We start from the raw sequence: 14,441 nt of genomic DNA, 5'->3' as shown, positions 1-14,441 counted from the left end.
TATTAAGCAGTCTCCGTGGTGTAGTAGCAGTCTCCGTGGTGTAGTGGTAAGACACTCGCCTGGCGTTCCGCGAGCGCTATGTCATGGGTTCGTATCCTGGCCGGGGAGGATTTACTGGGCGCAATTCCTTAACTGTAGCCTCTGTTTAACGCAACAGTAAAATGTGTACTTGGATGAAAAAACGATTCTTCGCGGCAGGGGATCGTATTCCAGGGACCATAGGATTAAGGACTTGCCCGAAACGCTACGCGTACTAGTGGCTGTACAAGAATGTAACAACTCTTGTATATATCTTAAAAAAAAAAAAAAAAAAAAAAAAAAAAAAAAATTAACACGGGTGTACGCGAACAAGGGGACACAGGTGGAAACTGAGTACCCAAATGAGCCACAGGGACGTTAGAAGGAACTTTTTCAGTGTCAGAGTAGTTAACAGGTGGAATGCATTAGGAAGTGATGTGGTGGAGGCTGACTCCATACACAGTTTCAAATGTAGATATGATAGAGCCCAGTAGGCTCAGGAACCTGTACATCAGTTGATTGACTGTTGAGAGGCGAGACTAAAGAGCCAGAGCTCAATCCCCCGGAAGCACAAATAGGTGAGTACACACACAGGAAGCAGCCTGTAGCAGCTGTCTAGCTCCCAGGTACCTATTTACTACTAGGTGAACAGTTGCATCAGGGGTGAAAGAAACACTGCCCATTTGTTTCCGCCATCGCCGGGGATCGATCCCCGGACCCTAGAATTATTAAACCCGAACGGTGTCAACTCAGCCGTCAGGCCCTGTGAAGCTAATAGCTTGATTCTGCAGGGACAAATCGTAAATACAAATAGGAAATACAAATAGTAACTTCAAATAGGAAGTACAAATAGGAAATACACATACAGTTGAGCCAGAGAGACAGAAGAAATCATTTGGTCAATGTACAATTTAAAAACAGAACTGAACCTGTAGTTTTCCTGAACTTAAAATGAGTTAGAAAGGCACCGAGGTACCCAAATTTTTAAGAGTTACCCTGCCACTCCCAGATTGTGTTGCTTTCAAACCAATCCTGGTCTAGGAGTCCAGCTCACACACACACACAGCTCACACACACAGCTCACACACACACACACACAGCTCACACACACACACACAGCTCACACACACACACCTCACACACACAGCTCACACACACAGCTCACACACACACACACAGCTCACACACACACACACACAGCTCACACACACAGCTCACACACACACACAGCTCACACACACACACCTCACACACACAGCTCACACACACACACAGCTCACACACACACACCTCACACACACAGCTCACACACACAGCTCACACACACACACACAGCTCACACACACACACACACAGCTCACACACACACACACACAGCTCACACACACACACACAGCTCTCACACACACACACACACCTCACACACACAGCTCACACACACACACAGCTCACACATACACACACAGCTCACACACACACACCTCACACACACAGCTCACACACACAGCTCACACAAAGCTCTCATGTCAGCTCATTAAGTCCTCATGAGTCACCCGCGAGAGATTGGGGCGGAGGGGGACAGGGCAGAGGAACATGACTTATATAATCCTCCTCGGGCAGCTCGTCTAAATTTCATGAAGGGGATGCTGTGGTATGCAGGTGGGACTGTGGAGACGCTCAGGGCGTGTTAAGGGACGGTATGAACGCCCCCACCTGTCTCCAGGGCTGATGTACGCTCCCTTGTCAGGGCTCAAGTGGTGCTGGTGATGAAGATGCTGGTGATGCTCTCTCTATCTCTCTCTCTCTCTCTCTCTCTCTCTCTCTCTCTCTCTCTCTCTCTCTCTCTCTCTCTCTCTCTCTCTCTCTCTCTCTCTCTCTCTCTCTCTGTGTGTGTGTGTGTGTGTGTGTGTTGCTGCTGCTGCTGCTGCTGCTGCTGCTGCTGCTGTTGCTGCTGCTGCTGCTGCTGCTGCTGTTGCTGCTGCTGCTGCTGCTGCTGCTGCTGCTGCTGCTGCTGCTCGTGCTACTGTCTGAGATCAACTTTAAGCCCTTAATTGCCCAACAATCAAGACGTTTTAATGGGTGGCGCGTTGCTGGCCGACCGCTGCTCACTCGCATTCATCTGACACCTAAATCTTTGTATTATGATACTGTAATTTCAGAATCTTTTGGATAGAAGCAAAGAAAAATGTCTTCAAACATATTTACCAATTGAGTGTATATAGAACTTGTATAGTGGTTGTGTTTGGTGGTTGTGGTTGTTTTCTAGTAGTAGTAGTAGTAGTAGTAGTAGTAGTAGTAGTAGTAGTAGTTGAACTTGGTGGTGGCTAACATTCTGTTAAGTTGGTAATGAAGTTGCTGGTAGTGGAGACGGGAGAAAAGGATTAAAGGCTGCAGTGAACATACCAATTATGTTTAGTCATAGAAATGTATGTAATAGACTAGACCTTAAGACACCTTTGACAGTCTTAACTATACCCACAACAGAGCGTGTGGGGAGGTGACCACATACTGAAAGGCTTCCTTAGATTGATTGCAAATCCAATCTTTTAGGAGATCTCAAAGAAACTCAAGTCTCAAAGGAACTCTGTTAGAAATGGTGCGATGTTAAAGACACCTCTTGAAAGGTACCCTGTAAAGGTACTTTGGAAAGGTACTTTAAAGGATACCTTGAAAGTTATCCTGATAAGATATCATGAATGAGGTATCCAGATAGTGTACCTGGCTAGGGTACCTAGGTCTTATGCCCTGAAAATGGACCCTGATACTATGCCCTGAAAACTGACCTTAATACTATGCCCTGAAAATAGACCCTGATACTATGCCCTGAAAATGTACCCTGATACTATGCCCTGATAAATACGGTAACAAAAGGCCTTGGTAAAGGTAAATGTCCCTGATAAAAAATATCCTTATACGTTATCCTTACAAGGCACCCAAATAAAATATCCTTATCAAATGCCATAACAAGATATCTTCATATCTTGTTATGGCATTTGATACCAGGGGGGGACGTGAAAAGCTTACGAAACCTGTGCATCTTAACCATGGCGGCTTTGTTTACATTTATTAAAAGAGTTTACGAGTCTCGTAGCGCTACGAGGTTATACATTACGAGAATAACCCCTCGAGTTGTGACGTGTCCCTGCTCGTAAAGTGTTTAATAAATATTCACAAAGCCGCCATGATTAAGGAGAGATGTACAGGTTTCGTAAATGACTGTAATTTTTTTTTTACGGAGTGGTAAATCTAGAGAATGGGAAGAGTTTTCAGTCCGTTCACTTGCTGTGTCACTTCGTAACAGCATCACGTTCTCTCGAGCATTCACGACGTCCTTAAATTGGTGTACTAACTTGACCGAACCTAACCAACCCGACGATCCACCAACAGAAAACGGGACGTTACGTCAATTTCGCGAGCGTCTACAACCTGTCCTCTTAAAAAGAACGTCGCTTTTGGCCGTTTACCCGTATGGACGTAATTTGAAAATGAAAAAAAAAAAATTAAAATAAATTTGGGATTTTTTTTTCAACAACAGTAAGTTAAGGGTCCTCTGATAGGTTAGGTGGGCAGGAAATTCTCATAAAGTTTCAAAATGGTATGGAAAACGTTAATGGAAAGTTTCCTCTTCTAACCTTGCCGAGTAAGCCGGAGGACTCAAACAGAAAACGGAACAGTACGTCACTTTTGTGAGTCGATTTCATTTCAAATTACGTCAAAATTTGGCCATAGTGCGCATACGAGCCAAAAGTGACGTTATTTTTAAGAGGACGGGTTGCGTCTACCATGATTAGCACGTCAGTTTTTTTGGCCCTAGGGGAAAGTGTACGTCAAAATGCGACGTTTTATTCTGGAGAACCAGAACCAGTCACATATTAACCCAAGCAACCCACCTAACCAATCGAGTCCGATGCATAGAAAATGTAAATATTTGCAGGCCGTTACGTTTCATAATAGTAGGATGGATTTGTAACGTTGGTTACTATTGCGTATAAAACGCGACCTATTAGCTGAGGAGGTGGGGGGGGGGTGTTGATGTGGCCACCGGGTTCTGATGAAGGCCTGTGCTGCCCTCTGGAGCCTGTATGCCTCGCCTCACCCAACCATTCTGCCCTAGTTTAGTTCCTTTATTATGCACCCCATACCCATCCTGTGGGCGGTAGTGGACCCCATACCCATCCTATAGTGGACCCCATTCCCATCCTGTGGGCGGTAGTGGACCCCATACCCATCCTATAGTGGACCCCATTCCCATCCTGTGGGCGGTACTGGACCCCATACCCATCCTGTGGGCGGTACTGGACCCCCCATACCCATCCTGTGGCCGGTAGTGGACCCTATACCCATCCTATAGTGGACCCCATTCCCATCCTGTGGGCGGTACTGCACCCCATTCCCATCCTGTGGGCGGTACTGGACCCCATACCCATCCTGTAGTGGACCTCATTCCCATCCTGTGGGCGGTACTGGACCCCATACCCATCCTGTAGTGAACCGCATTCCCATTCTGTGTGCGGTAGTGGACCCCATACCCATCCTGTGGGCGGTAGTGAACCCCCATACCCATCCTGTAGTGAACCGCATTCCCATCCTGTGGGTGGTAGTGGACCCCACACCCATCCTGTGGGCGGTAGTGAACCCCACACCCATCCTGTGGGCGGTAGTGGACCCTATACCCATCCTGTGGGCGGTAGTGGACCCCGCACCCATCCTGTGGGCGGTAGTGGGAAAGGTTACAGAGCCAAAAAAATCATTTAGCGAAGGAAGTGACAATCTTGATAAGCTAGTTACAAAATATAATATATATTATTATATCAACAAATAATGAGTTCGAGAGGATGAACAAGCCGCTTTTGGGTCGAGCATGACAAAGAAAGGACTTGACATGTGTCGTTAGTGCTTAGTGGCTGTGAATGACCTGTATCCTGCTTTGTGTATAGAATGTATTTGATTTGTCATCAGAATGTTGTATATGGCAAGAATGGGGATGTATATTGTATGCTCAGAATGTGTATATATGTGAACTGAACGTTGACGTGTGACAAAAATGTCCTCGCTTAGTTGTAGATATGACAGAGCCTATTGGGCTCTGTCATATCTACAGTTAGAGCTGTCTATGGAGTTTGTATTCTGTGGCTCATTTGATATTCAGTTTCCAGCTGTGTCTCCCATGTTCTCTTACCATGCATCACAAATACCCTTTCCTTGTCTCGTACTTTGTTTTCCTGAGAATTTTGTATGTGGTAATCATGTCTTTACGAGTGCTTCTGTCTTCCAGTGACTTGAAGTTTAGTTCCATTAGAATTTTTTTCGTAATTTCTCGCGGTTTTGAACTAGTCTGGTGGCTTAGCTCTATTTTTTTCCAGTTTAGTTTTTATGTTTGACAGGTTAAAAACGTACGTGTGTGTGTGTGTGTGTGTGTGTGTGTGTGTGTGTGTGTGTGTGTGTGTATTCACCTAGTTGTACTCACCTAGTTGTGTTTGCGGGGGTTGAGCTCTGGCTCTTTGGTCCCGCCTCTCAACCCTCAATCAACAGGTTTACAGATTCCTGAGACAGATTCCTCTTTGTGTGTGTGTGTGTGTGTGACATCAGCACAACGCCCTCTAACTTCTTGTTAGATCTCTTGACGAAGCAATTCAAGCCAATCAATCATTAACCCACAGCCATGGATGCAAAGCGAAGGTACACACACACACACACACACACACACACACACACACACACACACACACACACACACACACACACACACACACACACCTACCTACCTACCTGCGGTTTGCCCAGGCAAAACACCCATTTTTCCCCTCTTTTATCATCTCTGAATAAAATGTGGCTTGTGTTTACAAGGGCTCGCCGATGCGTTTGTGAAAACACTCACCAGAACACCTTTACGCATGAGGGAGAACACAAAGATATTCTTTGTTTCACGCAACCCATCATAGCCAAATTGAACCGGAATGTGTGTGTGTATATCTCTTCCTGATGGGGGTGCAAGGAGGTGAGGGAGAAGCCCTGAAGTGTTTCAGACACTTCTGTACCGTCACTGTAATTACAATTATGTGTTGTAATCCATCGTCCAACATGTCATGTGGCCGCATGGATTACAAGTTCTGAAACTTGTAATCCATCCGGCTCTTATCATGAAAATTTGGCATGATTATCTCACAGAGTATGAGGGCCCTGACACCTTGAGTGATACGTTGTGTCAGGGCCCAACACCGCCACCTGATACTACATATCAGGCCCCAACACCACCACCTGATACTACATATCAGGCCCCAACACCACCACCTGGCACTACATATCAGGCCCCAACACCACCACCTGACACTACATATCAGGCCCCAACACCACCACCTGACACTACATATCAGGCCCCAACACCACCACCTGATACTACATATCAGGCCCCAACACCACCACCTGACACTACATATCAGGCCCCAACACCACCACCTGACACTACATATCAGGCCCCAACACCACCACCTAACCCCTTATATCCATCTCCCAACACCAATCCTCCCCTAACATCATGTATCAGGCGCCAGCACCACTCCCTAACACTATGTATCACGGATCAAACACCACCTCACACCTTATATTAAGGGTTCAACACCACCTGATACCCCCGCATCAGGGTTCAACTCCACTTGACACACTGACCCCAACTTTTCTCGGCATCTTTGATTCCCCTCCACAGGATCATCACCTCTTAAACAGGATTCTTTTGATATCACATCAAAGCTCGCTATCTAGACGAGGGATCCGGTCTCTTATAATTGATGAAAGGGCCGAGACTGAGGGCTGGGATACCTGATGAAAGCCCTGAGTATGCATCCCCTGAACCCTAAAGGTTATTCTCCCTAAAAGCTTCACTAAGAGATGAACAATGGCTTATCTCCCACGGACGATGAGCGAGAGATGCTTACAGCATCCTCATCTTTAATGGACAGGTGATTCTCTTATCAGTGAGTCTTGCTTGTGGTCTCCCTCACCGGCACAGTGGACGGGTTACACACAGGCATGGGTTTACACTGGTGTTTAAACACCTGCCTTGGTGCACGTAGGTGTTGGTTTACACACCTGCCTTGGTGTATACAGGTGTTGGTTCACACACTTGCCTTGGTGTATACAGGTGTTGGTTCACACACTTGCCTTGGTGTATATAGGTGTTGGTTTACACAAAGGTGTTGGTTTACACAAAGGTGTTTTTTTACATAAAGGCTCTGGTTTACATACAGGCACTGGTTTACATACATGTGTTGCTTTCTACACGGATGATGGCTTATGTACACGTGTTTATTTACGTATGTTCGTTTACACGTCTATTTACAAACAGGTGTTGATTTACACGCAAATAGTCGTTTACATAGGTGATGATTTACATAGAAATTAAACTTTACACACACAGGTGTTATATACACACACGTGTTGATTTACACACAGGTGTATTCCCCCCCCCATAGTTGCATTGTTGCACACAGGTGGCAGAGTGACTCAGCCAGTTAGGTCAGTGTTGCTTGTATATACGTCACTGTCTGTATGTTCTGGGCTAGGCGAAACAGTTGCATTTTTTACGCAGTGTCAACTCGAGAAAACTAAGGCTTATCAGGAACACCTGGAGCACCAGAGGTATTATAGCCACATGTGAGTGTGGCAGGTGTGTGTGTAACATGTGGGTGTTGCAGGTGTGTGTGCAATATGTGGGTGTTGCAGGTGTGTGTGTAATATGTGGGGTGTTGCAGGTGTGTGTGTAATATGTGGGTGTTGCAGGTGTGTGTGTAATATGTGGGTGTTGCAGGTGTGTGTGTAATATGTGGGGTGTTGCAGGTGTGTGTGTAATATGTGGGGTGTTGCAGGTGTGTGTGTAATATGTGGGGTGTTGCAGGTGTGTGTGTAATATGTGGGTGTTGCAGGTGTGTGTGTCATATGTGGGTGTTGCAGGTGTGTGTGTCATATGTGGGTGTTGCAGGGTTGCCAATATAATATGTTACAGGAATGTTGATTTTAAACTGAAGATATTGAACAGTTTTCAGAACCGAAAGAAATAGAGACGATGCAACCGGACCTCTTAGCAAATTGGTCACATTTTTTTTAACGTAATCGACCAATCCGTTAAAAATGAGGCGTATTAGTCAAAAATAAAGGGAGCCGGCCGGCCGAGCGGACAGCACGCTGGACTTGTGATCGTGGGGTCCTGGGTTCGATCCCAGGCACCGGCGAGAAACAATGGGCAGAGTTTCTTTCACCCTATGCCCCTGTTACCTAGCAGTAAAATAGGTACCTGGGTGTTAGTCAGCTGTCACGGGCTGCTTCCTGGGGATATGTGTGTACTCACCTAGTTGTGCTTGCGGGGTTGAGCTTTGGCTCTTTGGACCTGCCTCTCAACTGGGGCGAGTGTGTGTGCTTGCGCGCGAGAAATATATGTAGTATTATATGTAGTAGATATGATATCTAGTAGATGAAAATAGGTCGGGTTTCAGTACATATGACATCCAATGGTTAGAAAGGCGGGGTCCAAGAGCTAACAGCTCGATCCTGCAGGCACAAATAGCCAATACACACACACACACACACACACACACACATACACAGACACACACCCACACACACATACTGTACACACACACACACACACACACACATACACAGGCACAAACCCACAAACATACTGTACACACACACACACACACACACACACACACACACACACACACACACACACACACACACACACACACACACACACACACATACACACATACACAGACACACACCCACAAACACATACTGTACACACACACACACGTGTGTATAAATATTCTTCCTGTAGAAAAATATATTTAATCTAAATAGTGACAATTAATTGATGACAGCTTAGATACAAGTGAACTATCACCTCGTATACCACCAGTACATCAGGCTGATAAGAGGGCGCGTCATACCTCCCTCACACCAGTCTCCGGGCACCGCTAAACCTCATGAACTCCTCACACCAGTCCCATTGGCCGCGATAATCTGCAAATCCTCCTCCACACCAGTTTCCAGGCCCGTGCTAATCCTCTCATTTTCCTCACATTAGTCTCTGGGTTCCCGCTAAACCTCATTCGCCCCTCACACCAGTCCCCTGGCGCCTCAAACCCTCACACACACCAGTCCCCCTGGCGCCTCAAACCCTCACACACACCAGTACCCTGGCGCCTCAAACCCTCACACCCAGCAGACTCCGGGCGCCTCTAACTCTCACACACACCAGGCTCCGGGCGCCTCTAACTCTCACACACACCAGGCTCCGGGCCCCGCTGCTCTTGATAAAACGACACGTCGTCATGACAAAGGTTTTCGTGCCGACCAGACAACGGGCGGAGTATCCGTTTATCTGTACCATTTGTATGACTTGTGGGAGGTCGCTTGTGCTCCGGGCGGGTGTCCCGATAAAGCCAGGGATATTCCGGTTAGCCCAGAGGCCGGATGGAATTTATAAAAGTATAATGTTGCCTTTTTTTCTAAGATTAGTCTCAATATGTATCTTCGTAATGGGCAATTTTTTTTTTGTTCTCTTCAAGTTATCAGCGTTAATAAATAGAAACTTACTCAAGTCTTCTATATTTGACTTCTCAACTTAGTGAAGGTCTTAATTTGACCACTGCTGCATCTGACGGACCTAAGGGGCTTCGTTCTTATATTTAAAACCGAGATTCCAGCACCAGCCTTTTAGCATACAGCTGTACCTTGAGGCTACCTTGAGGTTACCTTGAGGTGCTTCCGGGGCTTAGTGTCCCCGCGGCCCGGTCGTCGACCAGGCCTCCTGGTTGCTGGACTGATCAACCAGGCTGTTGGACGCGGCTGCTCGCAGCCTGACGTATGAGTCACAGCCTGGTTGATCAGGTATCCTTTGGAGGTTCTTATCCAGTTCTCTCTTGAACACTGTGAGGGGTCGGCCAGTTATGCCCCTTATGTGTAGTGGAAGCGTGTTGAACAGTCTCGGGCCTCTGATGTTGATAGTTCTCTCTTGAACACTGTGAGGGGTCGGCCAGTTATGCCCCTTATGTGTAGTGGAAGCGTGTTGAACAGTCTCGGGCCTCTGATGTTGATAGTTCTCTCTTGAACACTGTGAGGGGTCGGCCAGTTATGCCCCTTATGTGTAGTGGAAGCGTGTTGAACAGTCTCGGGCCTCTGATGTTGATAGTTCTCTCTTGAACACTGTGAGGGGTCGGCCAGTTATGCCCCTTATGTGTAGTGGAAGCGTGTTGAACAGTCTCGGGCCTCTGATGTTGATAGTTCTCTCTTGAACACTGTGAGGGGTCGGCCAGTTATGCCCCTTATGTGTAGTGGAAGCGTGTTGAACAGTCTCGGGCCTCTGATGTTGATAGAGTTCTCTCTCAGAGTACCTGTTGTAACGTGAATTGTTTTTATTATTTTTAGAAACCTAATTGGATCAGCAGGAAACTGACTTTATTTTCGGCTTGAAAAGATTCCAAAATTATCCATCACGTATGTGTGTAAAAGTATAGGTATTGTTATATATATATATTCATTCAAATCGGCTTTGCCGTTCATGCACTAGGGGGATCGTAGACCCACAGACATTCCGACTCCCTGACTAACACAGATTTCCCAAACCAAAATTCGTGTCTTACAAATCTTAAAATAATTCTTTTGCTGCAAGTTAATAATAAAAAAATTAATATTTCCAGTTAGCTGCGATAAATACGGCCAATTTTGCTGCTCACTCTTTTAATGGAAAAAGATCTTGTTATTCGAGTATAATCTTATAATCTATTTTAAGCTCGTTTCCTCCACATAAAAGTTTAGAAAGACTTGTGCAGGTCATACTAGATTTAAACAGTTTCCATTTTCATAACTGATATGCAGAATATATTAAATTATCAAACCAGAAATGAATATTAAACACGTGAGTTTGTTTATGAATCACATTTCTCTTGTGATAAAAGTTACATAAAAGTTAAAATACATTCAGATAAAAGTTATTTCAGGACACGAAACCAATTACCCAACTCTCACTAGGGGAAGGAATACTAATAATCCTCGTCCCGATTAAGATATAATTCCAATTAAAGCGCCCCCTATTAAGCAGCAGGATCCTATTAAATGGGGGGATTGGGGGGTCAGGGCCGTTTACCCAGCATAATGACCGTGAAAGAAAGGCAATTAAGAACGTAAATTACATTTGCTGTTCTGGATGTGGTAATTTTGCACGGTGGGTTAGTGGAGCTGCGTGTGGATGAGGTGGGTTAGTGGGGCTGCGTGTGGATGAGGTGGATTAGTGTGGATGAGGTGGGTTAGTGTGGATGAGGTGGGTTAGTGGGGCCGCGTGTGGATGAGGTGGGTTAGTGGGGCTGCGTGTGGATGAGGTGGGTTAGTGGGGCTGCGTGTGGGTGAGGTGGGTTAGTGGGGCCGCGTGTGGGTGAGGTGGGTTAGTGGGGCTGCGTGTGGGTGAGGTGGGTTAGTGGGGCTGCGTGTGGGTGAGGTGGGTTAGTGGGGGCTGCGTGTGGATGAGGTGGGTTAGTGGGGGCTGCGTGTGGATGAGGTGGGTTAGTGGGGCTGCGTGTGGATGAGGTGGGTTAGTGGGGCTGCGTGTGGATGAGGTGGGTTAGTGGGGCCGCGTGTGGATCAAATGGGTTAGTGGAGCCACGAGTGGATCAAATGGGTTAGTGGGGCCACGTGTGGATCAGGTGGGTTAGTGGAGCCACGAGTGGATCAAATGGGTTAGACTCCTATAGTACCTGCCTCTCCACCAGCCGTATTTCTCAAGTCTGATGACTCAAGGCCGAGATGCTTGCTGCTGGAGCAGTTAAGGGGAAGGCATAGCGACGGTCTCGCTTCATGCAGGACGGCGTTCAATCCCCGACCGTCCATGAAATGTCTGGGCTTTATTCGTTTCCCCCCTTCGTCCCATCCCAAAATCCTTATCCTAACCTCCTTCCAAGTGCTATATAGTCGTAATGGCTTGGCGCTTTCCCCCTGATAGTTTCCCTCGTGTTTTCTTAATTTTTTTTATATATAATCAACTTAATGTTTTTTTTTATATAAACACAGCCGATAACTTAGAATATATTCTTGCATTTGGCGATAGTTTAAATTTATATGACCATTTAAATTTGTTAAGTGAATGCTGCTGCAATTACCTAATTTAAGTGACTTAACACTTGTGGTTCAAGATGATGCTTGACAACCAGATAGTGAAGATCTTCTTGAGGTTATCTTCTTATCTTTAGGTTCTTGATGACGAAGGTATTCTTCATTCTTGAAATTCTTTCTTGAGGTTCTTGAAGATGAGTGAAACCATTCATGGCTCCAATAGTCTGTAGGAAATAATATTATAGATTTAATCATCTTTATAGTTAATGTCCTTTGAGAAAGTCTTGAAGCCGTGAGTGGGATCGATCCCCCACAACCCCTGAACGACTCTGGGACGTGCGTTCGATCCCATTGTCTGACCACAAGATTTTCTCGTCGATGTAACACGTAAATGTGCTTTAATTTTTGCATTATTCTATTCCTTCACAGGAGGTGTGAGAGCGGGGACTGTTGTGGCTGGCACGCTGTTATGGTGAGTACTTCAGAGGGGGGGGGGAGGGTTAGTTATGAGAAGGGATATTGTTTTGAGTGCCTGACCTTGTTCTTTGATTATGGACCCTTAAACAATTAAGACAACACATGTTGTCTTAATTGTTTTGTTTGTCCCACCACCTTGTTCTTTGTCACTTTGATCAACACTTGGCCCAATTGTTGCGACACAAACCCATCACCGGACTAGATTTCCCTTTAACTCCTAGACCAATTACAGTTCAAGTACATTTTATTTTGTTCAGTTAACTCGTATTTTTATTTTTATTTTTTTTTACTTTACGCCTATTCTTCAATGGTCAAATTGCAAAGGTCATGGTATGTTTTATATTATATGGAAGGTGAGTATAGGTTATACACCTGCCGGGTATAACCCCCAGGACCTCCACGTCACGCAACAATATATCAATCGTGGCTTCGCAGCAAACTTGGTTTGTTCTGGAGTGAAAGAAGCAGCAGGTAGGTTTTATTATTATCAACATCTTTATCAGGTATCCCTATTATATATATTCCAGGTATCAGGTATTATAGGTATTGATCAGGTATCATCTTTATCCGGCATCCCACGTGCGTGCGTGCGCGAGCCGCCACCAGCAGGTATGTAACAGGTATATAACATTATATTTGTATATTAGTATATTTTCGTAGCAGTCTTTCTTGTAAACATATGTTGTTGAATATGACCGAAAGGATAAGATTAACGATTCTAACACGAATCTTCTCAATATTTCTTATGTTTTCTTTACTGTCGAGGGTAGTTGAAAAATTAACTCTCCAATGTTCATTTTCACATTTTTTTTATTTTGGTCTGACGCCTAGGGATACGTTATGCAAGGTGACTCCTTACATTCTCAGAGACAAGCTTACCCTGATTAACACTGGCTTATATTCTCTTTGGGTGAGGTGGTATAGAACAAGTGGATGAATGGCATAACATAGGGGATATTGCAACCCGTTCTCGCACTTTCTTTAAGTCAATATTGACTTATTAAATAAATGCATATGTGACATACTAATTTATTGTGAATATTTTAGTTTACCTTGAAAAGCTTCATAGAAAACACCGACCTTACCTAACCTTCTTAGTATGTTAAGATAAGCATCTTATTGCTTCGTAATTACAATTATTACTTAACCAATACCTATACCTATACCTATAATAGGTTAAGTAATAATTGTAATTACGAAGCAATAAGATGCTTATCTTAACATACTAAGAAGGTTAGGTAAGATCGGTGTTTTCTATGAAGCTTTTCAAGGGAAACTAAAATATTCACAATAAATTAGTATGTCACATATGCACGTATCTAATAAGTCAATATTGACTAAGAAAGTGCGAGAACGTGTTGGATATTGATAGGGTATTAAATGTATCAACATGGGCAGCTTATGTTCTTGTGTCTGTTCCTAAGGCATTAGGAGCTGAACGTGGGCTGGGCATTAGACCGTCAAGGGGACAGATTTGTTGTTCCTTATTTTGTCCTATTTTTAGTTTTTACACTTTTGAGAAACACAAGAAGTGCAGATTGAATATTTCGGTCCGAAACACAGACCCTCTTCAGCAGTGAGCGGGAATGACAGCTGGAGCTGCTTTCAAGTTCAAGTATGTTTATTGAGATAAGCAAGAAATACATCTCGAAGGGATTGAGTAGCTTAGGCTATTTCTACCCCCCTATAGCTGCTTTTATGGCCTCGTTAGGTGTCCTAGGGAAAGCTGTACAGTTTAGTTAATAACCTTATTACGTAATTACTCACCAAATCTGGCAACCACTGCCCTTAGGGGATATTAAAATTTGGATTATTATTTGTAAAATTATATTAATTTTTTT

Source organism: Procambarus clarkii, chromosome 69, assembly GCF_040958095.1.
Source record: "Procambarus clarkii isolate CNS0578487 chromosome 69, FALCON_Pclarkii_2.0, whole genome shotgun sequence".
In the NCBI taxonomy this organism is placed as follows: Eukaryota; Metazoa; Arthropoda; class Malacostraca; order Decapoda; family Cambaridae; genus Procambarus; species Procambarus clarkii.
The sequence above is the reverse complement of the archived record's forward strand: the minus strand, read 5'-3'. Positions refer to the sequence as shown.